This window comes from Oncorhynchus masou, unplaced genomic scaffold (assembly GCF_036934945.1).
Source record: "Oncorhynchus masou masou isolate Uvic2021 unplaced genomic scaffold, UVic_Omas_1.1 unplaced_scaffold_1040, whole genome shotgun sequence".
Lineage (NCBI taxonomy): Eukaryota > Metazoa > Chordata > Actinopteri > Salmoniformes > Salmonidae > Oncorhynchus > Oncorhynchus masou.
Window position 1 is genome coordinate 129,724 of NW_027000101.1, and position 15,401 is coordinate 145,124.

A 15,401-nucleotide genomic window follows, 5' to 3' on the forward strand; every position below is an offset into this window, starting at 1 on the left:
GTCCTGTGTACCGTCTACCCATGAACCCTTCTGCTTTGTGTGTGTGTGTGTGTGTGTGTGTGTGTGTGTGTGTGTGTGTGTGTGTGTGTGTGTGTGTGTGTGTGTGTAGAGAGAGACAGAGAGCAGACATCTTTACATAACACAGCTGGAGATCTTCATCAGACTGAGGAGACAAGACCGTCTGCATCTCTCGCTCGTCTCGCTCTCTTTTCTCCCTCCCCGTCTCTCTCCCTCCTTCAGTCGGGCCCGGAGGCATTGCCATGGAAACCCAGCAGCAGCAGAAGGAAAGAGACAGGAAGTCACGGAACAGAGAGTAAAGTCTAAACTCCTCTATGCAGCTGCTGGGGCAACTAACTTGTTGGCCAGACGTTACAACACACAGCTACATACAGAGGCTGCTATTCTCCCCAACTCCATCAGCACGTAACCCTTTAACATCGTTATTACACTTCCACTCCTATTTCATATACAGTTACCAGTCAACAGTCACCAGTCAACAGTCACCAGTCAACAGTTACCAGTCAACAGTTACCAGTCAAGTTACCAGTCAACAGTCAACAGTCACCAGTCAACAGTCACCAGTCAGTCAACAGTCACCAGTCAGTCAACAGTCAGTTACCAGTCAACAGTTACCAGTCAGTCAACAGTCACCAGTCAGTCAACAGTTACCAGTCAGTCAACAGTCAGTTACCAGTCAACAGTCACCAGTCAGTCAACAGTTACCAGTCAGTCAACAGTCACCAGTCAGTCAACAGTCACCAGTCAGTCAACAGTCACCAGTCAGTCAACAGTCACCAGTCAGTCAACAGTCACCAGTCAGTCAACAGTCACCAGTCAACAGTTACCAGTCAACAGTTACCAGTCAACAGTAACCAGTCAACAGTCACCAGTCAACAGTTTGGACACACCTACTCATTCAAGGGTTTTTCTTTATTTGTACTATTTTCTACATTGTAGAATAATAGTGAAGACATCAAAACTATGAAATAACACATATGGAATCATGTAGTAACCAACAACAGTGGTAAACAATAATAACAACAATATTTTATATTTTGTGTTATTTCATAATTTATGTCTTCACTGTTATTCTACAATGTAGAAAACAGTCAAAATAAAGAAAAACCTTTAAATGAGTAGTGGTGTCCATACGTTTGACTGGTACTGTATATGGAATACTGCATATGAAATACTATATATGAAATACTATATATGAAATACAGTACCAGACAACCACATCAGTGACCCCCCACACACACACACTCTAAAAAAATATACAGTAGCCTTTTCCTTCAGTAGCCCCTCTCCCTCTTCTCCTGCCACACAACTCCCTCAATGAGAATAACCTCTGTGCCTCTGTGCCCCAACACCCTCACTTTAAAAACAGGAAGTGATAGTGACCCTTTCCTTCATGGGAATGTATTCCCTCACTACTAGAAGTGGCTCTGAATAACAGTGTCTGCTAAATGACTCAAACTTAAATCTAATTGTCCCTCGGTCCTCCCCCGCCGCCCTCCGACAGAACACCCTCCGTGCCCCCCTACACTCCAGTCTAAAAGGCGGTCTAGTCTCGAGGGGGCCTTGGCACTTCCTGAAAAGCCTCTAAACAGTAAATACAGCCATTACCCACAACACCCCACTTCCTGTGTCAGGCCCTCTGGAGAAGAGTCAGCTAACAGTTAGTCTACAATCCCCAGCACTTACAGCCACAGTCACAGCCTTCTGGTTAACACACAGTGGTTCAACTGTCTCTGCATGACCTTCTCCTTTCCCTACAGGTGATATCCTACATGTCAAATATCTGCGAGGTTGTATGTACTACAGACACTCTAGGTGCAGCTTGGGTGCTTCTCTCTGTGTCTGTCTATAATGGGGGTAACTGAAACTGTTGTCCACAGGGACCGACACAGAATGGCCGTCTAAAGGCTCTTTCAGGAAGGGAAGTCAAGCCAGAGAGAATGAGTGAGACAGAAACACACAGAGACAAAGAGAAGAGAGAGAGAGAGAGAGAGAGAGAGAGAGAGAGAGAGAGAGGAGAGAGAGAGAGAGAGAGAGAGAGAGAGAGAGAGAGAGAGAGAGAGAGAGAGGGAGAGAGAGAGGAGAGAGAGAGAGGGAGAGAGAGAGTAGAGACAGAGAGAGAGAGAGACAAGAGAAGAGAGAGAGACAAAGAGAGAGAGAGACAAAGAGAGAGAGAGAGAAAGAGGGAGAGACAGAGAGAGAGAAAGAGGAGAGAGAGAGAAAGAGAAAGAGAAAGAGAAAGAGAAGAGAGAGAGAAAGAGGAGAGAGACAAGAGAGAGAAAGAGAGGAGAGACAAAGAGAGAGAGAGAGAGAGAGAGAGAGAGAGAGAGAGAGAGACAAAGAGAGAAGAGAGAGAAAGAGAGAAGAAAGAGAGAGAGAGAGACAGAGAGAGAGAAGGAGAGACAGAGAGAGAGAAGGAGAGTCTCTCTACAGAGAGAGAGAAAGAGAGAGACAGAAGGAGACAAAGAGAGAGAGAGAGAGAGAGAGAGACAGAATGGAGAGACAGAGCTGTTACAGAATGGAGAGGAGACAATGGAGTCTCTCTACAGGCCGTTACAGAATGGAGCCTCTCTACAGGCTGTTACAGAATGGAGTCTCTCTAGGCGTTACAGAATGGAGCCTCTCTACAGGCCGTTAGAGGAGTCTCTCTACAGGCCGTTAGAATGGAGTCTCTCTAGGCCGTTACAGAATGGAGCCTCTCTACAGAGTCCCTCTCTAGGCTGTTACATAGCCACATCTCCTCTCTAAACAGAATGGAGTCTCTGCACTGTTTCTCAACCCTCTTCCTGTGGAGCCTCTCTACAGGCTGTTTGGAGCCTCTCACAGGCAGAATGGAGCCTCTCTACAGAATGGAGTCTCTCTCAGGCCGTACAGGCTGTTACAGAATGGAGTCTCTCTACAGGCTGTTACAGAATGGAGCCTCTCTACAGGCCGTTACAGAATGGAGTCTCTACAGGCCGTTACAGAATGGAGTCTCTCTACAGGCTGTTACAGAATGGAGCCTCTCTACAGGCCGTTACAGAATGGAGCCTCTCTACAGGCTGTTACAGAATGGAGCCTCTCTACAGGCTGTTACAGAATGGAGCCTCTCTACAGGCCGTTACAGAATGGAGTCTCTCTACAGGCCGTTACAGAATGGAGCCTCTCTTGGCACACTTTAGATTTAGTCTAGAAAGTCACATCTCTACAGGCCGTTCAGTCCTTTGAATAATGATTTACTGTTGTTATTGTCAAAATGAAGAAGACATTGGGCCATTTTAGAGAGGGAAAGAGAGAGCACAACAACAATACAAGACATAGTGGTGGTGTTATGGGTAATATCTTTTGAACGGTAAGAGAATCAAGACGTTTTCTCTGAGGAGGAAGTGGGAGTCTTGGCAACAGAACCTGGCTATGAAACGCAGTGGGGAAAGTGGGAGGGTTGAGTGAGACTACAACTGCACTACTTTTCTATACTAAAGGGGAGAGACAAACATAGACTATTTTACTATTAAACTCACTGCTGCTATTGTTTTCAATTTTTTTAAAGCAGCTTGTGTTTCATAAAGGGATACTTTGGGATTTTGGCAGTGAGGCCCTTCATCAACTTCCCCAGAGTCAGATGAACTCACTGATACCATTTGTATGTCTCTGTGTCCAGTATGAAGGAAGTTCGAGGTGGTTTTGCAAGCCAATGCTAACTAGCGTTCGCTCAATGATGAGGTCTAAGGGCCTCGTTGCCAAAATCCTGAAGTATCCCTTCCTCCAGGCAAAGGGAAGCTAACCAGGCTGGTGGTGACTGGTTCGCTATGGGGAAGCCAGAGAGTCACCTGTGTGATGTGTATAATCAGAGCCTGTCTTCACACTCATCGCTGGCTCCCCTGCAGCTCACCAGCAGATGTAGGCTGTGTGTTCCGGGTGTGACGTGTTCCCACTGCTGAACAGAACTGGGCTGCACATCTGTGCTGCTAATATGAATTGTGCTCATCACTGAAAAGTTCTCAATCTCTCCAGAAACTCTTGTCCAGTCCACTTAGTCTGGTTTTGGTGGCCATGGTGTGTTTATACAACAAGTAAAACACAAATCACTTTTAAAGGTCTAATCGAATGTAAATTCCACGAGACTCATTAAATCAGCCCCTGCTGATAACAAGAGTTGTTGCTATGGTCTGTCACCACACACACAGTGGGGTGAGGGAAGAGGAATGTGTGTGAGGTCATTCCTGACAGACTTCCTCTCCAGAGATCAGGGGTCATGACATCATGGTTCTGGAATTCTACTGGAGGGGACAACCCTCACCCTGTTCTATATACATACTGGAGGTAACAACCCTCACCCTGTTCTATATACATACTGGAGGTAACAACCCTAACCCTGTTCTATATACATACTGGAGGTAACAACCCTAACCCTGCTCTATATACATACTGGAGGTAACAACCCTAAACCTGTTCTATATACATACTGGAGGTAACAACCCTAACCCTGCTCTATATACATACTGGAGGTAACAACCCTAACCCTGTTCTATATACATACTGGAGGTAACAACCCTAACCCTGCTCTATATACATACTGGAGGTAACAACCCTAACCCTGTTCTATATACATACTGGAGGTAACAACCCTAACCCTGTTCTATATACATACTGGAGGTAACAACCCTAACCCTGCTCTATATACATACTGGAGGTAACAACCCTAACCCTGCTCTATATACATACTGGAGGTAACAACCCTAACCCTGTTCTATATACATACTGGAGGTAACAACCCTAACCCTGCTCTATATACATACTGGAGGTAACAACCCTAACCCTGCTCTATATACATACTGGAGGTAACAACCCTAACCCTGCTCTATATACATACTGGAGGTAACAACCCTAACCCTGCTCTATATACATACTGGAGGTAACAACCCAACCCTGTTCTATATACATACTGGAGGTAACAACTCTAACCCTGCTCTATATACATACTGGGTAACAACCCTAACCCTGCTCTATATGTATACTGGAGGAACAACCCTAACCCTGCTATATACATACTGGAGACGCACAACTGATTAACCCTGTTCTATATACATACTGGAGGTAACAACCCTAACCCTGCTCTATATACATACTGGAGGTAACAACCCTAACCCTGCTCTATATACATACTGGAGGTAACAACCCTAACCCTGCTCTACACATACAGAGGGAACAACAACACACACCTAACTCTATATACATACTGGAGGTAACAACCCTAACCCTGTTCTATATACATACTGGAGGTAACAACCTAACCCTGTTCTATATACATACTGGAGGTAACAACCCTAACCCTGTTCTATATACATACTGGAGGTAACAACCCTAACCCTGTTCTATATACATACTGGAGGTAACAACCCTAACCCTGTTCTATATACATACTGGAGTTAACAACCCAACCCTGTTCTAGTACATACTGGAGGTAACAACCCAACCCTGCTCTATATACATACTGGTGGTAACAACCCAACCCTGTTCTATATAATACTGGAGGTAACAACCCTAACCCTGTATATACATACTGGAGTTAACAACCCAACCCTGTCTAGTAATACTGGTGTAACAACCCTAACCCTGCTCTATATACATACTGGAGTAACAACCCAACCCTGTTCTATATACATACTGGTGGTTCAACCCTAACCCTGCTCTATATACATACTGGAGGTAACTATCTCCAACCCTGTGTATATAATGCTGGTGTTTCTACCCAACCCTGTGCATAATACTGGAGGTAACAACCCAACCCTGTAGTAATACTGGTGTTTCTACCCTAACCCTGTCTATATAATACTGGGTTTCAAGCTCCAACCCTGTCTAGTACATACTGGTGTTTCTAGCTCCAACCCTGTATATAATGCTGGTGTTTCTGTAACAACAGTAATGCTGTTTCTATCTCCAACATAATGCTGGTGTAACAACCCTAACCCTGTTCTAGTAATACTGGAGGTAACAATCTCCAACCCTGTGTAGTATATACATACTGGTGTTTCTACCCAACCCTGTTCTATATAATACTGGTGTTTCTACCTCCACCCTGTGTATATACATACTGGTGTTTCTACCCAACAGTGCATATAATGCTGGTGTTTCTGTAACCAACAGTGCAGTAATGCTGGTGTTTCTAGCCCAACAGTGCAGTAATGCTGGTGTTTCTGTCTCCCCAGTGCTAGTAATGCTGGTGTTTCTGTATCCAACACCCTGCAGTAATGCTGGTGTTTCTAGCTCCACCCTGCTCTAGTAATGCTGGTGTTTCTAACTCCAACCCTGTAGTAATGCTGGTGTTTCTAGACTCAACAGTGGAGATTAATGCTGAGACCTATCTCCAACAGTGTAGTAATGCTGGTGTTTCTACAACCAACAGGACAATGCTGGTGTTTCTATCTCCAACACATACAATAATGCTGGTGTTTCTGTCTCCAACAGTGCAGTAATGCTGGTGTTTCTAGCTCCAACAGTGCAGTAATGCTGGTGTTTCTGTCTCCAACAGTGCAGTAATGCTGGTGTTTCTAGCTCCAACAGTGTAGTAATGCTGGTGTTTCTTCCAACGTGTTACAGTAATGCTGGTGTTTCTGTCTCCAACAGTGCAGTAATGCTGGTGTTTCTAGCTCCAACAGTGTAGTAATGCTGGTGTTTCTGTATCCAACAGTGCAGTAATGCTGGTGTTTCTAGCTCCAACAGTGCAGTAATGCTGGTGTTTCTAGCTCCAACAGTGCAGTAATGCTGGTGTTTCTAGCTCCAACAGTGCAGTAATGCTGGTGTTTCTAGCTCCAACAGTGTAGTAATGCTGGTGTTTCTAGTATCCAACAGTGCAGTAATGCTGGTGTTTCTAGTTCCAACAGTGCAGTAATGCTGGTGTTTCTAGCTCCAACAGTGTAGTAATGCTGGTGTTTCTATCTCCAACAGTGTAGTAATGCTGGTGTTTCTATCTCCAACAGTGTAGTAATGCTGGTGTTTCTAGTTCCAACAGTGCAGTAATGCTGGTGTTTCTAGCTCAACAGTGCAGTAATGCTGGTGTTTCTGTCTCCAACAGTGCAGTAATGCTGGTGTTTCTAGCTCCAACAGTGCAGTAATGCTGGTGTTTCTATCTCCAACAGTGTAATAATGCTGGTGTTTCTAGCTCCAACAGTGTAGTAATGCTGGTGTTTCTGTCTCCAACAGTGTAGTAATGCTGGTGTTTCTATCTCCAACAGTGTAATAATGCTGGTGTTTCTAGCTCCAACAGTGTAGTAATGCTGGTGTTTCTGTCTCCAACAGTGCAGTAATGCTGGTGTTTCTGTCTCCAACAGTGCAGTAATGCTGGTGTTTCTAGTCTCCAACAGTGTAGTAATGCTGGTGTTTATCTCCAACAGTGTAGTAATGCTGGTGTTTCTAGCTCCAACAGTGTAGTAATGCTGGTGTTTCTAGCTCCAACAGTGTAGTAATGCTGGTGTTTCTAGCTCCAACAGTGCAGTAATGCTGGTGTTTATCTCCAACAGTGTAGTAATGCTGGTGTTTCTGTCTCCAACAGTGTAGTAATGCTGGTGTTTCTAGCTCCAACAGTGCAGTAATGCTGGTGTTTCTAGTCTCCAACAGTGTAGTAATGCTGGTGTTTCTAGCTCCAACAGTGCAGTAATGCTGGTGTTTCTAGCTCCAACAGTGCAGTAGTAATGCTGGTGTTTCTAGCTCCAACAGTGTAGTAATGCTGGTGTTTCTAGCTCCAACAGTGTAGTAATGCTGGTGTTTCTAGCTCCAACAGTGTAGTAATGCTGGTGTTCCTCTCTCCAGACAAGACACAACATCATCTCTGTCTTTATACTCCAGGGCCTCCTACCTTTCCTCTCTCCAGAGAAAGACACAACATCATCTCTGTCTTTATACTCCAGGGCCTCCTTTTCCTCTCCAACATCATCTCTGTCTTTATGCTCCCAGAAGAAAAGACAGTCTGTATACTGCTGGTGTCCTTTTCCTCTCTCCAACATTCTGGGGGTAATGCTGGTGTTTATACTCCAGGGCCTCAGTTGGTAATTGGTGTTTTATAGCTCTCCAGTTTAAAGACACAACATCATCTGTCTTTATACTCCAGGGCCTGGTACCTTTCCTCTCCTCTGCTGTGAAAAGACCAACATCATGCTCTGTCTTTACCTCCTCTTCCTCTCTCCAGAGTAAAGACACAACATCATCTCTGTCTTTAAGACAGAGAAAGAATATCAAACATCATCTCTGTCTTTATACTCCAGGGCCTCCTACCTTTCCTCTCTCCAGAGAAAGACACAACATCATCTCTGTCTTTATACTCCAGGGCCTCCTACCTTTCCTCTCTCCAGAGAAAGACACAACATCATCTCTCTTTATACTCCAGGGCCTCCTTTCCTCTACTCTCTCCACCTTCCTCTGTCTTTATACTCCAGGGCCTCCTAGAGAAAGACACTCATCTCTGTCTTTATACTCCAGGGCCTCCTTCTCTCTCTGAAAACACCTCCTGATCAGTCTTCTCTGCTGCCTCCTTCTCCTCTACTCTAGGGGCTGCGGTGGCTGCTTTCACTGTGTGGTCCTTCTGACGCCTCGACCTCTGGCAGCAATGCATTCTGGGGGGGGGGGGGGAGACACAGAGGGGTGGATACATGGGTTTATTGACTGATTGATCAATTGGTAATTGGTGAATTCATGTGCCATGTTTAAAAACATTAGGGCTGCATTTGGTGCCGTGTCGTGTTGAGTGGAGTTCCTATGGTTGCCTGGTTACTCCTCTCCTTCATGCTGTGTATAAGTGAAAGACCAGAAGAATGTTTAAGATGTTCTCTACTTGAGATGTAACAACACATTGGCCTCGTCCCAATACTTCTGTTGAGGTGTATTGTGTAATATCACAAATAAATGGCTGCTGTACCTCACACTCTGGCCCTTGGAAAGGAAAATTAACCTCACTAAGTCCTGGAAGGGTTTGACTACTCTGCTCCTCCTCTACTCTGCTACGCCTCCTCCTCTACTCTGCTGCACCTCCTCCTCCTCTACTCTGCTGCACCTCCTCCTCCTCTACTCTGCTGCACCTCCCTCTACTCTGCTGCACCTCCTCCTCCTCTACGCCTCCTCCTCCTCTACTCTGCTGCACCTCCTCCTCCTCTCGCCTCCTCCTCCTCCTCCTCTGCTGCACCTCCTCCTCCTCTGCTGCACCTCTTCCTCCTCTACACCTCCTCCTCCTCTACTCTGCTGCACCTCCTCCTCCTCTACTCTGCTGCACCTCCTCCTCCTCTACTCTGCTGCACCTCCTCCTCCTCTACGCCTCCTCCTCCTCTACTCTGCTGCACCTCCTCCTCCTCTACTCTGCTGCACCTCCTCCTCCTCTACTCTGCTGCCTCCTCCTCCTCCTCTGCTGCACCTCCTCCTCCCCTCCCCCCTCTACTCTGCTGCGCCTCCTCCTCCCCCTCTACTCTGCTGCGCCTCCTCCGCTGCGCCTCCTCCTCTCTCTGCTGCGCCTCCTCCTCCTACTCTGCTGCTACTCTGCCTCCTCCTCTCTGCTGCCTCCTCCTCCTCCTCCACTCTGCTGCCTCCTCCTCTGCTCTTCCTCCTCCTCTGCCTCCTCTACTCTGCTGCGCCTCCTCCTCCCCTCTCTACTCTGCCTCGCCTCCTCCTCCTCTACTCTGCACTCTCCTCTACTCTGCTGCGCCTCCTCCTCTCCTCTGCTGCGCCTCCTCCTCCTCCTCCTCTACTCTGCGTGCAAATCAACATAGAAAAGCTTGGCAGACTGGGAGGTTAAAAGTTGATAAGAATGAGATGTCTGTCTGGCGAACAAGGAGAAAACACAAGGACGACAGAAACAGAGAGACTCCTCCCCTCCCCTCCATACCTCTGGGTCCATCTCCTCCAGGGCAGTCTCCAGTTGTTTGAGTTCCTGCTCTGACAGGTTGTTAAGGATCTCATCCTCGTCAATCTCCTTGTACTTCTCCAGGTCTTTCTTAAACGACAATGCCATGTTCTCTCTCTGCTACACCAACCGCAGACCGGGGTGTCTGTCTGTGTCCCTCTGGGTCCAAGTGTCACGCCTAGGGGCAGGTAATCTGCTAGAGACACAGAGGGATGGAGACAGAGAGGCAGGCAGAGAGGCAGGCAGGCAGAGAGGCAGGCAGAGGCAGGCAGAGAGGCAGGCAGACAGGCAGACAGAGAGGCAGGCAGGCAGACAGAGGCAGGCAGACAGAGAGGCAGGCAGACAGAGAGGGAGGCAGGCAGACAGCGAGGCAGGCAGACAGACAGCAGAGGCAGGCAGCAGACAGAGGGCAGGCAGAGGCAGGCAGAGGCAGGCAGAGAGGCAGGCAGGCAGAGAGGCAGGCAGAGAGGCAGGCAGAGAGAGAGCAGGCAGAGAGCAGGCAGAGAGAGGCAGGCAGAGAGAGGCAGAGGCAGGCAGAGAGAGAGGCAGGCAGAGAGAGGCAGGCAGAGAGAGAGGCAGGCAGAGAGGATGATAACATGTGAGTTAGTGGGATCAAAGTAGGTGATGTAATTAAAGCCAGTCAGACAGCGTCTGTCCTCCGGTCTTAAACATCACATAAACTGGGTGGTTCCAGTCCTGGATGCTGATTGGCTGAAAGCTGTGGTATATCAGACCGTATATCACGGGTACGACAAACAAATAGCTTTTTACCTTTCTAATTATATTGATAACCAGTTTATAATAACAATAAGGCACTTCTGGGATTTGTGTTATATGGCCAATATCGGTGTGTTGGACTAGTAACGGAAAGGTTGCTGGATCGAATCCCCGAGCTGACAAGGTACAAATCTGTCGTTCTGCCCCTGAACAGGCAGTTAACCTGCTGTTCCCCGGTAGGCCGTCATTGTCAATAAGAATTTGTTCTTAACTGACTTCCCTAGTTAAATAAATGTTAAATAAAACTAATCATCAAGCCCTTGACTAGTCTGGGACAACAACGTGCTGCTGGAGGCACAGGAGGACCGGAGTTGGGAAACATGGGTGTAAACTGAAGTTGAGTGGAGTTTAATCTTCCGTGACCTTGGCACGGCGGTCATTTTATTTCTAATGCGCAGCAGTCTGGGTGGAGCTGTGTGGTTTAGAGGGAACATTGTTCTCTCTCTCTCTGTTCTGGTAAAGTACCACAGTGTGTGAGTCATAATATCCAGAAACCCTAGCGGTCAAACAGGGAAATGGTTCCAGACGTTTCTCCACCATTCATTTTTCCCCATCTGGGATTTTTTTAGAAACACGTAAAATAAGGTCTGTGTTGTGTGTCGGCTTCCCCTGGGGTGATGTTTTGATTACCGTGTAAATCTCTCTCAGACAAAGTGACTTGGCCTGTATTTACCTCCCAAAAATGAAATATTAATTAGCTGCTAATGTGGCTATCATAAAGAACTACAAATACCATGATGATCTGGACCAGACTGACGAATCGAGGCAAAGGTAGATGTATTCATGAATGTAAATGTGTTCATGAATAAACTGTCTACATTTCTTTCAAATTGACAATTCTGTGAACCGTCTTGTGCATGTTTTAAATTGACACAATACCTGTTAGTAAAGGTGTCAGCTAGAGATGACCTACAGGATCTATACCTGTTAGTAAAGGTGTCAGCTCGAGATGACCTACAGGAAGCATGCTGGGATTTGTAGTTTTGCACGATGTCTACTTTAAATACTAATTAGCAATTCAGAATTGGAGTAAATATATTGATAAAATACACATTTTAAATGAATTGTAGAAAAACAATTGGAAACATTTCCCTGTTTGACCGCTAGGTTTTATGGGTATTATAACACCTCCACTGTGGTGCTCTATAGCAGGCGGTTAACAGAGGAATAACAGGCTCACTCTGCCCTACTGGAAAGTAAATGAGAGCAGATGAAATGTCAGCATTCATGATGATAGTAATGTTGATCGCATCCATCGCTGGCTATTGATGATGCAAATCAGGTTCTGAAGACTGGGAGAACGCGGGTCACGTCCGAGTCCAGTCCACGGCCTGATAATACCAGACCAGGTAGGACTCCCTCCTGAATAAGTTCCAGACGATCTATTCTAATAGGTTATAGGCCGTGTTTAAATCTAGCGTAGGCCTAACTAAGCCCTGAACCAGGAGTTAAATATCCATGATGGTAAAAGCCAGCTAACTGCAGACAGTTTATCTGTGGGATAACAACACGTGTTTCAGTCCCCTGTTGGAACGACCGCCAGCTTTCAAGGTCTAGAAAACCCTTTCTGACAGAAAACATTCCGACATTGTAGAGCCAAATCCACAACACAGACACACCCATCAGTATCTAAACCACCTGACTGTTAGCCTCTGAGTTCCATTAGCTGAGACTGGAAGACAGAGTGGCCAGCGAGGGTTGACTGGAGACCACGGACGTGTAGACTAATCTGCACACCTATCAGTATCTAAACCACCTGACTGTTAGCCTCTGAGTTCCATTAGCTGAGACTGGAAGACAGAGTGGCCAGCGAGGGTTGACTGGAGACCACGGACTTGTAAAACCCATACTAATGGCTGCACTTCAGTCTCCTAAACCACCTCTACCTCTGAAGTGATGAGCTGAGACTGGAGTAGACAGTCCAGACATTCTGGAGCTTACCACAATGTCAATGGTCTCAGCTCTTACCTCATCTATCTACTTTCTCTCTGTCGTCAACACCACCTTCACACTAACCACTCACACAGGTTATAAAACCCATACTAATGGCTGTTCTTCTGTCTCCTCCAGGACCCTCCAAGTGATGAGGTGGAGTAGACAGTCCAGACAGGAGTAATGGAGCATGGAAGGGAGGTAATGGTGGTAATGGTCTGGGAGGATCCATTAGTAGAGTCTGGTTGATTCCATTCTCCGAGCTCTACTAATCATCCTAGGCAACAGCAGATATCTCAGAGCCAATAACATCACCACAACCAGCCTCTCTAGTTATAGATGTACAGTACACAGAGCCAATAACACCCCCACAACACACTACAACCAGCCTCTCTAGTTATAGATGTACAGTACACAGAGCCAATAACACACCCACAACAACCAGCCTCTCTAGTTATAGATGTACAGTACACAGAGCCAATAACACACCCACAACAACCAGCCTCTCTAGTTATAGATGTACAGTACACACACACTGTTACATTCTCCAGTTTCTGTGTTTTGGGTTTGTTTGTGTACACACACACACACCACTACTCAGGCTCCCCACGTCCAAACTAAAACACGACACACCTTTGAGGGAAAAGTCACGAGCTGGCTGTATGCAAAGTCATGCTCACCTCAGTCACCTGTTTACTGCAGAAACTGTCCAGATATACAGGGACTTCACAAGGTCAGGAGAAACTGTCCAGATACTTCACAGGGACTTCCACAAGGTCAGGAGAAACTGTCCAGATATACAGGGACTTCACAAGGTCAGGAGAAACTGTCCAGATATACAGGGACTTCACAAGGTCAGGAGAAACTGTCCAGATATACCACAAGGTCAGACTTCCACTTCCACAAGGTCAGGAGAAACTGTCCAGATATACAGGGACTTCACAAGGTCAGGAGAAACTGTCCAGATATACAGGGACTTCCACAAGGTCAGGAGAAACTGTCCAGATATACAGGGACTTCACAAGGTCAGGAGAAACTGTCCAGATATACAGGGACTTCCACAAGGTCAGGAGAAACTGTCCAGATATACAGGGATTCCACAAGGTCAGGAGAAACTGTATGAGAGGTTTAGGTTCATGTCCCACCCTCTGTGGGCCCCACCCTCCGTGGGCCCTACATGTCCCACCCTCCCTGGGCCCTACATGTCCCACCCTACGTGGGCCCTACATGTCCCACCCTACGTGGGCCCTACATGTCCTCCTCTCCCATCTCTCCCTATCATCTCTCCCATATCCCATATCTCCCTTATCCTCTCCCATATCTCTCCTTATCATCCTCATCTCTCCCATATCTCTCCTTATCATCTCTCCCATATCCCCTCATATCTCTCCTTATCATCTCTCCCATGTCCCCTCATATCTCTCCTTATCATCTCTCCCATATCTCCTCATATCTCCTTATCATCTCTCCCATGTCCCCTCCCCATATATCTCCTCATCATCTCTCTCATATCCCCTCATATCTCTCCTCATCATCTCTCCCATATCTCTCCTTATCATCTCTCCCATATCCCCTCATATCTCTCCTCATCATCTCTCCCATATCCTCATCTCCTTATCATCTCTCCCATGTCCCCTCATCCTTATCTCTCCCATATCCCCTCATATCTCTCCTCATCATCTCTCCCATATCTCTCCCTTATCATCCCCTCCCATATCCCCTCATCATCTCTCTCCTCATCATCTCTCCCATATCTCTCCTTATCATCTCTCCCATATCCCCTCATATCTCTCCTCATCATCTCTCCCATATCCCCTCATATCTCTCCTTATCATCTCTCCCATATCCCCTCATATCCTCCTTATCATCTCTCCCATGTCCCCTCCTATATCTCCCCATCATCCCTCTCTCCCATATCCCCTCATATCTCTCCTTATCATCTCTCCCATATCCCCTCATATCTCTCCTCCTCATCATCTCTCCCATATCCCCACATATCTCTCCTCCTCATCTCTCCCATCTCATCTCTCACCTCATATCATCTCTCCCATATCCCCTCATATCTCTCCTCCTCATCATCTCTCCTGTATCCCCTCATATCTCCTCCCTCCTCATCTCTCCCATATCCTCATATCTCATCTCCCATATCTCTCCCATCCTCCTCCTATCTCTCCCATATCCCCTCATATCCTTATCATCTCTCCCATATCCCCTCATATCTCTCCTTATCATCTCTCCCATATCCCCTCATATCTCTCCTTATCATCTCTCCCATATCCCCTCATATCCATCCCTCATCATCTCCCATATCCCCTCATATCTCTCCTTATCATCTCTCCTCCTCCCCCTCTCCATCTCTCCCATATCCCCTCATCTCTCCCATATCCATCTCCTCCTCATCTCTCCCATATCCCCTCATATCTCTCCTCATCATCTCTCCCATCTCTCCTCATCATCTCTCCCGCCTATCCCCTCATATCTCTCCATCATCTGTCCCTCCCCCTCCGTCCTGTTCTTCTCCTTATCATCTCTCCCCTCCCTCCTCCGTCCTGCTCTCTTCTCTGTATCCTCTTTCTTTCCTCCCTCCTCCATCCTGCTCTCTTCTGTTCCCTTCTTTCCCTCCCCTCCTCCGTCCCTCTTCTCTGTTCTCTTCCTCTCCCTCCTCCATCCTGCTCTCTTCTCTGTTCCCTTCTTCCCTCCTCCATCCTGCTCTCTTCTCTGTTCCCTTCTTTCCCTCCCCTCCTCCGTCCTGCTGTCTTCTCTGTTCTCTTCTATCCCTCCCTCCTCCATCCTGCTCTCTTCTCTGTTC

At 46.9% G+C, this 15,401-nt stretch overlaps 1 pseudogene; it reads right to left on the reverse strand.

Annotated features, from left to right (window-relative positions):
• The window catches only part of LOC135528814 (tropomodulin-3-like), a 35,106-nt pseudogene extending 25,019 nt beyond the window's left edge, over positions 1-10,087 (reverse strand).
• Positions 10,088-15,401: the final 5,314 nt, after the last annotated feature.